Source organism: Tupaia chinensis, unplaced genomic scaffold (assembly GCF_000334495.1).
Source record: "Tupaia chinensis unplaced genomic scaffold, TupChi_1.0 Scaffold000093_1, whole genome shotgun sequence".
In the NCBI taxonomy this organism is placed as follows: Eukaryota; Metazoa; Chordata; class Mammalia; order Scandentia; family Tupaiidae; genus Tupaia; species Tupaia belangeri.
Window position 1 is genome coordinate 3,673,824 of NW_006159555.1, and position 13,419 is coordinate 3,687,242.

The window sequence follows — 13,419 nt, forward strand, 5'->3', positions numbered from 1 at the left end:
GTACAAGTCAAAAATAAAATGGCTTTGGATATATTTTTTTTTTTCCCTGAGAGGTCCAGGAAAGAAAGTTTACAGTAAAGGTGGATTGAGATTCCTCTGCAGGGTTTCATGGGCTTTGTATAGGAAACCTAGGAGTCTTTTCTGTTCATTTATGCTGTAAAATATGGCAAGTGTTATTTGCTATTTCAATAAACAAGTATCAAATACTCATTTAAAAATGTTTCTCTATAAAAAATGCCAGCGATGTACGGCATTTGTTATAGCAACCTCAGCAGGCTCAGACATCTGTCAGCTGAGAGGTCTTAAAAGCAATGAAACCCCAGTAGCCATGAGTGTACCTGAGGCTTACAAGCAATGACACCCCAGTAGACCCAGATCTTGGTTTTGGCTACCATTTGCCAATGAAAGAAACCAAGTATTCTTGGCAAAATGGCTGATTCCAGAACTGGAGCCGGAAATGTGCAAGATGAGCCTGGTGTACTTTGTGATGATAAAAAATGAAAAAGTGGTCGAAACCCTCACAAGGATGGGGGTATGTGAAAAGGATACAGGAGCCAAGTGAAGTAGCTCCAGTAGGCAAAGTGGGAGAAACTTGAGCAACAAAATGAAGACGTATTGAATTATAACCCAAAGACTAAAACAACTACTGGATCACTGGGAAAGTCATGATGCATTTTTACACAGAAAAATACATCATGAATTTCCCGATGACCTAATATTTATGAGTCCATACTTAAATAATAAAAAAGAACAAATAGTTTGAATAAATAAATAGATGAGAGGGAACCAGCAGTTAGCGTAATGACTATGTCACTGAATTCCCACGTAGTGGACCGCGGTTCGCGTCCCAGACCCGGTGGCTTAAAACTCACGCCGGGCGCGTGTGCATGCGTGCCCAAGATCCCGAGAGGAGAATGGAGGAGAAGGGATTGCGGCGTGACCATCCCCCCTGGGGGAGTGATTTCTCACTTTCTGTCTCTATGTCTCTCTCTTTCTGGCTGGCGAACGCATGCGCCCTATAGCGGGGGAAAAAAAAAAACCTCTCAAAAAAAAAAATTAAAATTAAATAAATAAATAAATAAATAGATGAGAAAGAACAGAAAAATCTTCCATGTAGATGAACTCCAAATAATTTACATGGCTACTCCATCTCCAGGAAGATAAGAGTATAACTCTTACTCCTGAGTGTGAGCTAAATGTGGTGACTTACTTCCAAAAGAAGGTGGCAGGGAGGGTAACCTAACAATGGAGAAACTTGACAAGCACTATCTCGCCAATTGGTCAAAATTAACATCACAGTGAAAAGTCAAGCTGATGGCATGCATCCTTCATATGGTGTAATAAGGATGGCATTTTATCTGTTATTTTCTTCCGCCAAATCTATCAATTTAGTCTAATCATGAGAAAAACATTAGACAGGTCCCAATTAATGGACATCTTATAATATCTCTCCGTAAACTGTCAAGGTCATCAAAAACAAGAGAAGTCTTGGACCAGTAGGTGGGGTGGTGGCTAAGGCAGGCGCTGGATCCCACATGGCCAACTCCCGGTCCTGACAGCTTGACAGCTTGAAAAACTTGCCAGGTAAGTGTGCGTGCATGCCCAAAAATCTGGAGAGCAGGACAGAGGAAAAGGAATTGCACCATGGCAATTCTCCTAGAGGATTCTCTCACTTTCTCTCTCTCTCTGACTCCTGTCTCTCTCTGGTGAGTGCCTGCCCCATATGGCAAAAATCTAAAACAAAAACAAAAACAAAACAAGGGAAATCTCAGAAACTGTCACAGCAAAGAGGTGCCTAAGGAGACATGATCACCAAATGTAATGTTCTATCCTGGATCTGGTCCTTGAAAAGAAAAATAAAGGGAATGTGTATACAGTATGGACTTCGGTTAATAATATGTTGACACTGGCTCATTAATTTTTTATAATTGTATTTAACTTTATTTATTTTAATTTGATCAGAGAGGGATCGCGAAAGAGAGAGAAAGCTGCCAGGTCCAGTATTTGAGTTGTGGTCAGCCATGTGGGAGTCTAGCGCCCCTAACCACCATGCCAGCTGCCAGTCCTCTGGCTCATTAATTTTGACAAACAAACTAGGCTAATATGAAATGTTAGTAACAGATAAAACTAGGTGTGGGGTAAACAGAAACTTCTGTGATTTTTCTGTAAAACTAATACTACTTTTTAAAAAATTGTTAAAGGGTGCGTGTGCTGGCCAGAGAGAGAGAGAGAAAGCAAGTAAGCAAGCACCCCCCAGGGAGGATGACCACTCCACAGTCCCTTCTCCTCCATTCTCCTCCTGGAATTTTGGGCAGGCACAGGACCACAGGCATGTTTTTTAAGCTGCCAAGTCCAGGACTCAAACCATCCAGCTGCCTTAACCACCACACCACTAGCTGGCCCTAAAACTAATACTATTTTATACTGAAATTTTATTTTTAAAAAGGTTGGAGCTAGACAGTGACTCAGTGGTAACACATCTGCAAGGAAGACCCACATGGGAAGGCTCTGGGTTTGTGTCTGGAGACCTCCTTGAATATGTTGTGTGTCCATGATCCTCGCTAGCTCAAGCTGGTAGTGGATCACATGTGTGAAGACCCTATTAGGGTGCCCTCCCTTTATTTTATTTATGAGAGAAATACGGAAAGAAAGTAAGTTAATGAATGAATGAATGAATGAGAGCTCAGGCACAACCATAATCTGGGAGAACACAGTTACTGCTGTGTCACAGTTCCTTTGCATAGTACTCATTTCAGAAGCTGCTTATTTCTTCCACCATTAGGTAGGAACTTGAAAACAGCTTTAGAAGACTTCTGTAATTTGGCCACCATTTGTTGCAGCCCTTTTCCACATTATTTCTCTATTACTAAAATGTGATTCATTACTGATACTCTAGTTGGCTGCTTTTTTTCTGATTCTGGCTTTCTCTTTGTTTGGAACATCTTTAGTCTTGCTCAACTGTTTTCTAAATCCTGCCTACTCTTGGTGTGCTGATGAACCAGGTTTTGAGGGGGAAAAAAAAATCCCAGATTTGTAGATCTCTGGAATCCCAGTTGAGGTGCCCTACACTTTTCCCTATATCCTTTTAGCTGCATAATTTTAAAAACCATTTAGAGATTGATTAAAGTCTTTTCTTTGAGTAAAATTTTCCAATTTCTATAGAGACATTGCAAACACTGTGGGAAAGATATTCTCTAATTCTGATGAGCAAGGAGATCCCTTCTGAAGCTCATTAAACCTGTCTTCACTACCCCACCTGAATCATTATGATGTAAAACATTCAAAGTTGAGAATTGTGCTGTTATCTAATAAAACACGTAACATGAGCCAATCCTGACAAATATTGGTATCATTTTATTCAAGCATAGCTTTCAACTTCCAGAGAGTTAATAAATTGGATCCTAACAGTCTGCAGAGAATATACAGTAAGATAAAAACATCTTCTGAAAATTTACAGTATATTTCAGGATGAGTTGAAACATATCAGCAACCGCTGCAGATGCATTTACAGGATTTTTAGAGTAGCACATTTCATCACAAATGGCTCTGTGATTCAGTGTGGCATTAATAATGGAAAGAACAACCTTTAAAATAAAGTAAATGCATTTGGAGCAGTTACTGAGGTGATATCTGCCTCAAAAAAACTCCATTAATAATGTGCAAGTTGATATGATATATTCCTTAGCCTGTGCTGTCAGGAAAGATTTATCTTTTGTGTTAAACTTCAGGCTGAAAAATTAAAATAAAATTTGATATCTCTGTGGTAAACTGCCTTCCTCCATTTCTATTACCTTTTAATTTCTATTATTACCAACTTTGGAATTGTTTCTTTGACCTTACACAGTATTTCAAAAGGTGGTTTAGATGCTAGATGACTGCCAAACAAAGTTGTAAATAACATATGCCCGTGTAAGTACACATATACGTCTCAGATGTTAATCAGAAAGGACATGAATCATGAAGACAGTCTACCTTCACACCAAGGAAAGTTACAACCATGTGTCCAATGTACTTTAATCCCATTACTTTTTTTTACAGCTGCTGTCTCCTACTGTTTAAGTGGCCATGAGTTAGTTTAAATTTTCTTGCTTAGTAACCAGTAAGTCAACTTTCATTCCTCTATGCTCCCAAGGCATTGCTCTATGAATGTATGTCTAATAAACAGAAATGTGGAAAGATAAGAAAGAGAATTTTCTTTTTCATTTTTCCTTTATCCCTCTCCTCTCATTAAAAAAAACTTCTTTTCCCTTACTCCTCCTATATTTATTCTTTTCTCTTCTCTCTGCTATCTCCCCTGTCTCTCACCTTCCACCTTTCTCCTTGAATACATTTTTTTCTTTCCTCTTCAAAATACCAGAGTAAGCACTCTGGAAGAGATGAAAGGAAAGAAGGTATGAAATATGCGTGACCTTCTATAATCTACAAGTAAATTAACAGCACATGAAAGAAATCATCATGATTCTAACAGAGCTCCCAGAAGATAAAAATTATTTTCTTTCATTAATATAGTTACTGACCAATAAATTCTGAGTGTTTCAAGGTAAATTCCACACTGGCCAGCAAAAACTATGCACAAAACATTAATGAATAACCTTGACCCGGATTGCTTTTCATGCGTTGTTCATTAGCAGGGAAAGGCAAAAACTGTAAGAATCCTTTGGGCACTGCTCTAGGTAATTTTATAAATGCCACAGTCATGTTTTAATACAATACCAAGATAAGGCACTTACAAGGCAACATTTCCCAGATCTCATCAGAATGAAGATAGAGTGCTTAAAATTCTAGAAGGTTACTAAAAAGACATTCAGAACCATACAGTAAAAAAAGGCATTCTTTTAAAGGTTAAAAAAGAAATTGATAAATCAGAAAAATATATCCTGTTTCCTTCCTCCTGCTAATAATTAATATTCAAATGCCAGAACTAAAACCTACCCTTTTTATCCTGTTCTTTCCTACAGCAGGCCAGATGCCTTACCTGTCTGTCATACAGATGTGGAAATCAATGCCTAACAGCCCCTCCAGGTCAGCTAGGTATCTAAGAACTGAACATCCCACAACTGTCAAATCAACACTGTTTTGTTTCTCCCCAGTCAGGCTACATTTTTAACCAGGGAGAAAATAAAAGTTCCCACGAGAGAGCATCTGTCTTAAATCAGAACTTAAAAAATAGCTCAATGGGAGAAGCAAAGCAGTGTTTTGATGTGGAATCTTATAGCAACCTCAAACCAAAATGTGTGTGATGACAAAAAGATCAAGTTGTTTTCTTTCCACTCAAACCACCTCTTTTCAGTGAGAGTTAAAGATCTCAATATATAAAATCTCAATAACATCATCAATAACAAATACTTAATGGAACCCCCCACCTCCATTTGATCTCCCATCTCATTCAAGTTCAACTCCAGGTCCAATTATGGCACATAACATACTTCTTCACTTGACCCTGCCTTCTTCGCCCACACATCCTATATCCTACCACCAATAATTTATCAAACAGTCCCTGTCTTGGTCAATCTGCATAGTCAGTACCCTCTGTTTAAAAAGCCTATCCTCATTTGCCCAATTCTATTCCACCATCTAGATTCAGATCAAACCTCACTTCTTTTGAGGAGCCTTCCATGATTTCAAAATTTAAGTTACTATCACTGTCATCATTACTAAGGGCACATTTTACCCTTAACTAAGCACTTATTATTGAATTTTTCAACATAGTGCTTGGGAAATAAAGGATGTCACAAAGTTCTCCTTCAAAGAGCATTAATCACATGGGGACTACAAATTTCACTGAAGGAAACCATACGAGGCTGTACCTTAGAGGTACAAGCCAGAGTGCAAGAAGAATTCAGAGAAAGAGGCAACTTTGAAAGCTGTGGGCCCAGAAGTGGGCTGCAAGGTCAGTGAGTCACTTGATGTTCAAAGGCTATCCATAAGATGCCATCTCAAAGTGGTTCCGAGGATTACTTAGGTCTGAAGCCTTTTCTGCAAATATGATTAACTCCACTACAAAAGGGCAGTGAAATACCTAAGTAAAAACTGTCACTTTTATTACTTTATGCCTACATGTGACACCTATAGGGAAAATAATAAACTTCACTTGTTCTTAAGAAACATCTAGAAATAACAACAAGCAAACAACCTTACAATGCAGTTTATTGTTAAAGGGATTCTAACATGAAGAGAATTCTCTGTGGAGCTGGATAATAATACCACGATGCTTTAACGATCAATTAATTAGTTCTCAGTGCCTCATCAATCCTAGTTATTCAAGATTTAACCAGGAGTAATGGGAATAAATTAGGAAGAAAAATTTAGGCTGAATATCAGGAACATTTTCTTAATCATTAAATCAATTAGACAATAGAATTTAAAATTGGATATTTAATGTGAAAGATGGAACAAAGAAAGAGAAAGTGCAATATCAAGAATAACTGAGAAATCATAGCTTTAAATGGTTCTCCATCATCATTAGCCCATCCTTCTGTGTTTAAAAAGAATAATCATTTAGATCCCTATTCAGATCACTTCTTTCTGTTCTAAAAATTTTCAAAACCTCACAATATACATTTACAAAAATAAAGGAATTGTATTTCTCCAAGCCAGTAGGTTCTGTTGTAGAAATCTTATTAAATTTCAGTAAAGTTAGACATCCTTTATAAGTATCTACTGAGAAAACCAAAAAGCAAAGAAACACTCTTTGCAAACTGTTCTGGAATATAGTTTTCCAAAAATAGTCAACATGCAGTCTGTCACTATATTGTAATTCTGGGCTACGTAAGAAAGTCCAAAAGAATGTGGGACATGATAGGGATATGAGAACTCATTTCTATCAACATGGGGGATGAGTTTCATGGGCCAACCCTTCCAAATGAAAATAAAAATGTTGGAAGAAATATGTTTTTAAAAGTATCTTTTTAAAAATGCATTGAGAGGCTAGCAACATACTCAGAAGCCAAAATCTATGCCAAAGTAGGAGCCTAGGCAGGGAAGTAGAGCACTAAACAAACACACTTAGGTGAATTTGAGCTTTAGTTACATACTATTGAAGAGCACAGAGGAGAGACAAAGGCCATGGCCCTGTCCAAGGTGGGCAGTCCACAGAAGACTCCTCTCACATGAAGTTGCAACTCCAAATACATTTGACCTAAGTGTAAGGGTAAACTAAGAGCGAAACAGAAATAAATATATTGGGTTGTCAGAAAGGTCATGATGCATTTTTGCATAGAAAAACAGAAAAAACTGTCATGACTTTTCTGACAATTCAAGAGAGTACAAGGATAATTTCTGTTCTCAAATTTGATACTGATTGAAAGAAGTCTCCCTTATGATGTCTAAACAAAGCTAAGCTTCATGTAGTTTTGCACCTAAATTTACATCACCTGGGTGGTATAAGAAAAGCTGCAAACCAGAAACTTAGTTTAAATTGACTGGGCTTAAAGTACCTTCTGGCATCTGACAGAAACAAATGCAAATTCTCTTCAAATGAATATATCCTAAAACTGTTCCCGAAGAATTCCTATAGATGAATTTCTAAGATAAGTAAAGTTAAATAAAAAAATGAAACACGTGGGATCAAGAGACCTCAGGCCACAGCCAGAAGAACAGGCACTAAACTCAGACCAGTGAAATCTTTAGTTACTAGAGTTATCAAACACAAAATATGAAATAAACATATCTGATATATTTTTAAAACAAATAGTAAAATATGAGAAGAGCACAAGATTGGGGGAAACAGAATTCAAAAGATAAACACTGTAATTATTTCCATAAAAGTCTCACTGAATAAGAGTCACTGCTGTGGAAAATTAGATTCCAGGATATCCCCTAACAATCCCCACCTCCTCGTATGCACAACATTGTATGGTCCACTCCTACATGTACCGGAGTTGGTCTGTGTGACCCACAGATTATGTCAAAGAAGTGATGATACGTACTTCTGAAGTTAGGTTTTGAAAAACATGTGGCTTTTCTTTTCAGTATATCTCCCTCCCCTACAGTGTGGTTCAAGTTCCAGACTGTGGTTTGAAAAACACACCATGCATGTGTGCATGCATCTGTAAAATCCTAAGAGGAAAATGGAGAAGGAACTGTGTCATGGTCATCCCCATTGAGGGATGCTTTCTCTCTTTTCCTCTCTGTCTCTTTCTGGTGAGCACACGTACGTCATAGCAAATTTTTTTAAAAAATGCATTATCTTGGGGACTAACAGCATAATGGTTACATCGCTGGACTCCCACATAGTCCACCACAGTTTGAGTCCCAGAGCCAGTGACTTAAAACTCACACCAGGCACATGTATGAGTGCCCAAAATCCCAAGAGGTGACCAGAGGAGAAAGGGATTGTGTCTCTCTGTCTGTAATTGTGTCTGTCTTTCTCCACCAGGCACATGTATGAGTGCCCAAAATCCCGAGAGGTGACCAGAGGAGAAAGGGATTGTGTGTCTCTGTCTGTAATTGTGTCCATCTTTCTATCTCTGTCTCTCTCAGGTGAAAGCACACACCCTATAGCAAAAATATCTCTCTTACAAAAAAAATAAAAATACCCATATCTTGGGGCAAGCAGGTGGCATATTGGTTAAGGCACTAGACTCCCACATCACTCTAGGCCTGGTGGCTTGCTTTCTTACTTTTCTTTTCTCTCTCTCTCTCTCTCTCTCTCTTGTCAAAAAATAATCTTAATAATAACAAATAAAAAATGTTAATGCATGTCTTCACCGCTCTGCAGTGTTAGAAACACATGAAAGACCATGATTTGGATCCTGGGTCAATCTGAAATATGCAGGCACACACATACATGCCTGTGATCTAACTGGCTGGAGAACTGAGAAGGGAAATCTAGCATGACAAGACCCCAGTGTATCTCAATTCCATGTGTTACAAAATTTGCAAGGTGTAGTTATAGGGATACTAAGAGAAAGATAAGCATTTAAATACATATACAAGAAAATAAGGAAGTCTAATATTGAATGGCCTAAGCATAAAACATAGAAACTAGGGAAAGGGCCTAATCGCAGAGGCACAAGTGGTAGAGTGCGCTGCTGCATGATTCTGAAGCCACATGGGAGGCTCAGGTTCAATTCTTGGACTAGCCTAACAATCCAGGAGCAGTGGTGTGTGCCTGTAGTTCCAGATAACTGGGAGGCTGGGGCAGAAGGATAGCAATGCGTGAGACTCTGTCAAAATTACCTGTCTTTCTAACTCTCTCCATCTCTTCCATAGAAAGAAAGAAAAAGACGGAAGGAAAGAAGGAAAAAAGGAGGAAGGAAGGAAAGTTGGAAGGAAGGAGTGAAAGAAGGAATATATTAGGGAGGAAATCAGGAAAAAATCAAAAGAAGTAGAAAATAGAAAATAATACAAACAAGAGCCAAAATAAATGAATTAGAAACAATAAATTGAAAGGCTATTAACTGAAAAGATTATATAATAGACCAACTTCTGATAAAAAAAAGTGAAAACATAGTGCTATATTATAAACACAAAGCTACAGATGCTGCAAAGATTAAAAAGAAAATATGGACAACTTGATGTCAATAAATATGAAAACTTTGATGAGATAGACAAATTTCAAGAAAACAACTATCAAAACTGATTGAAGACAAAATAATAAAAAAAAAACCCTTATGTAGCCCTGTAGCCATTAAAAGTAATTGAAACAGTACTTTAAAGTCTTACCACAAAGAAAATATCAGTGTCAGACAAATTTGCCCATGGGTTATACAAAACAATCAAAAAATTCCAATCATTTAAAAAGCTCTGAATAGGTAGAAGAAAGAACATTCTCTAACTCATTTTATGAAGCTAACATAACTTTGACAGTAAAATAAGACAAGAACTATAGAAGACAATATAATTATAGATAAATGTTATTCATCTACCTGCATTAAAAGGAAATCTTAAGTAAAATATCAACAAGCCAAATCCATCGTGCATAAATAAGATAGCACATTTTTAATCAAGTTGAGGTTATCTTAGAAATATTAATGTTATTTTAACATTAGAAAATCAATTGTAATTTGCCATATTAAAAGTTTGAAGGTGCTAAATCATTATCTCAATAGATAAAGAAAATGTGCTCAATGCGATGCAAAATTCATTTGTAATTAAATAATCTCCAAAATACCTACATTAAACGTTATCTTCAATAGTAAAATGTTGACAGTTTTCTTTGGCAATTTGGAAGATTGGCTGCTACCTATCATTGCACTGTATCCTAAACAGTGTATTATAGCAAATAAAGACATAAAAATAGGAAAGAAACAAATTACAGTTTTCCATTTTGAAAGCACAAAGTAAGTATAAATGGTTGTTGAATTTAGAATCAATGTACAAAACAAACTGCATTTATTTCCTCTTTAGAAATTTCAAAATGCAGTGTTTAAAAAGATACTACTTGGGACCAGCAGTTAGTGTAATGGCTATGTCGCTGGACTCCCATGTAGTCGACCTGGTTTGAGTCCCGGATCCGGTGGCTTAAATTCACGCCAGGCACGTGTGCGTGCATGCCCAAGATCCCAAAAGGAGAAAGGAGGAGAAGGGATCGCAGCCTGGCCATTCCCCTGGGGGGTGATTTCTCGCTTTCTTTCTCTCTGTCTCCCTCTGTCTACCTGGCGAGCACACGCGCCCTATAGCAAAAACCTCTCCCCCAAAAAAGTAAAAGATACTACTTCCAGGAAATAAAAAATACATTTGGAATAAATTTTAATAACTCCAATAAAAAAAGTAATCTTTTTAGAAAAATTAAAAACTTGATTGAAACATTAAAGGAAAATAAAGAGATATCCTATTTTTATTTATTTTAAAATTCAATTTAAAGGTATTAATTCTCCTAGAATTTACCTAAAGTTCCAAAGTAATTCTAAAGAACTATCTACTTTTTTAGTAGACCTTGATATGTTAATATTAAGTTTAAACCGAAAAGCAAAACTTCTGAAAAAGAATTACTCAATATAAAAAGTAATATGGAGCTAGAGTTGAGGTGATGTGGAATTGAAACATGTCTAGACAAGCTGACCAATGGAGAAGAACAGTTCAGAAACAGACTTACAGATATTGATTAACTTAATTTTTGATAGTGGGCAATATACATTAGCAGAGAAATAATAATTTTTTTCCGAGTTCTTGGGACAATTAGGAAGGTCATATGAAAAATTATATCCCAACCCCACCATGTGACCTTAAAACAACAACTGGAGTTACTATAAAAGATAATATGGCTATATTCTTAGACAAAATGCAAAAGAATATTTTTAAGGCTGTGGTGTTAGAAAAGAAAGTCCTCAGTAAGAATTTAAAATGCAAAGTATAAAGGAAAAATTGATAAGCTTGAATATGTTAAATTAAGAACATCTGTTCTTCAAAATGCATTACTTTTAAAAAGTGTTTTTAAAAAAGAAGAAAGAAAAAGAAAAGCTAACAAGTAGCAACTGGGAGAACACATTTGCAACATTTCAACTAACAAAAGATTAGTATTCAGAATATATAAAGACTTCCTTAAATAAGCAAATTCGAAAGTTAGGAAAAAACTTGAAAAGATATAGCACAGAAAAAGAAACAAAAATGTTCAATAAATATATTTTTTAATTCTTTCAACTCATATTGCTAAGAAAAAACAAAGTAAAATAACTATAAAATGATGTTTCACGATGTATGAGAACGTTTAAAATTCTTAAGAGTGGGAAAAGAGCAAGTTAAACATTTGACAAATTAAGAGTTGACAAAAGTCTGGATAAAACATTTATAATCTATTGTTTAGAACAGGGTTGGGAAATACCACCTTAGCCACTAATTAGGTATGATCCAGATGATGAAGAATGCACATATTCTCTCAAAGCAATTCCACTCCTGGATATGTACCCTAGAAAAACTGTAGCACAGAGTACCAAGGCCATAGAAGTCTCTTCATTGTGGCACCATTTGAAATACTGGAAAACACTGAAAACAGCCTATAGGGACACAAACTCAAATGAATACATTGGCAAAGTATATACAGTAAAAATTAATTGATTTCCATATAGATAAAGCTTAAAAATATGTTGTTGATCATAAATAAATAAAGAATACCCACTATATGCAATTGGATGAGCTTGGACGACAGGGAAATAAATACCACATGACCTCACTTACATGTGGAATCTAAAATAAGCTGAATTCCAGAAAAAGATAGAATAGTAGTTACCAGGAGCTGGAGAAAGGTTGGTCAAAGGATAGAAAAATTCAGTTAGAAAGGAGGAACAAGTTCAAGAGGTCTATTGTAAAACACAGTGACAGGGCCCAGCAGGTGGCATGGTGGTTAAGGTGCTGAATATTCCCATATGACTAATCACAGTTTGAGTCCTGTACCTGGTGGTTTGCTTTCTCACTTTCCCTCTCTCTATCTCTCTCTCTCTCTCTTTGGTCAAATTAAAATAAATAAGTGAATTAATAAAACTAAATCAATTTTTTAAATTATTTAAGTAAAAAAAAGTGACAATAGTTACTATATTGTATAAACAGTTTACAAAAATTCATGAAAAAACATATTATGAAAAAAACTACATGGATTTCAAAATTATTTTGTACCAAAATAAACTTGTACTTTGATTCCACTTTCCATGAACCTTTAAAGCTCCCCCCATAAATATCTTTAAAAATCACTAAGAGTAGATATTGGGTTCTCACAAACAAGTATGTGAGTTATTGTGTACGTTAATTAACTTGATCAAGTCATTACACAATGTATACATATTTCAAAACATCATATCACATGCAATAAATATATGCAATTTGTGTTTGAGAATTAAAAATAAAATAAAAACAAGATAAAAAGGACATAGGACAAATAGGGGGGAAGCATCTAGGAAATCTCAAAAAATAATGGTAATATTTATTTTCTTAAACTATGAGGTGGTATATAGCAGTGTTCATTCTATCATTCTTTATATCTCATATACATCTCTAAATATCTCTGTATCACCTTAAAATTTAAAAAATAATTTTAAAAACAAGCATTACCCTTCCAAACTAGCACTCTCCAAATCTCCAATTTTTCTTAACAAATACATCATTACCAAGTGGTTTTGTAGGAGACGTATTCGAGGTCAGAGAAGAGATGGTAGTAACAACATTGGTGCAGAAGCTGGAAAACACTTCAAAGACGAGGAACTGTCATCTTTCTCTATAAAAAATGGCCTGGATGGGACCAGTGGATGGCAAGGTGGTTAAGGCACTGGGTTCCCACATAGCTAATGCAAGTTGAGTCCCAGACCAAGAAAATCATGTCAGGCATACCTGTGTGCATGCCCAAAATCCCAAGAGGAGAATGAAGGAAAAGGGACTACAACTTGGCTATGTCCCTTAGGGATGATTTCTCACTTTCCCCCCTCTCATTCTCCACCCAAGGAGAGCATGCAGCCTAAGGCAAATAAATGAATGAATGAATGAATGAAT

The 13,419-nt window shown here is 36.3% G+C and overlaps 1 pseudogene; it reads left to right on the top strand.

The window, feature by feature from the left end:
- Positions 1-457: 457 nt before the first annotated feature.
- The window catches only part of LOC102496332 (tripartite motif-containing protein 5-like), a 120,987-nt pseudogene continuing 108,025 nt past the window's right edge, over positions 458-13,419 (top strand).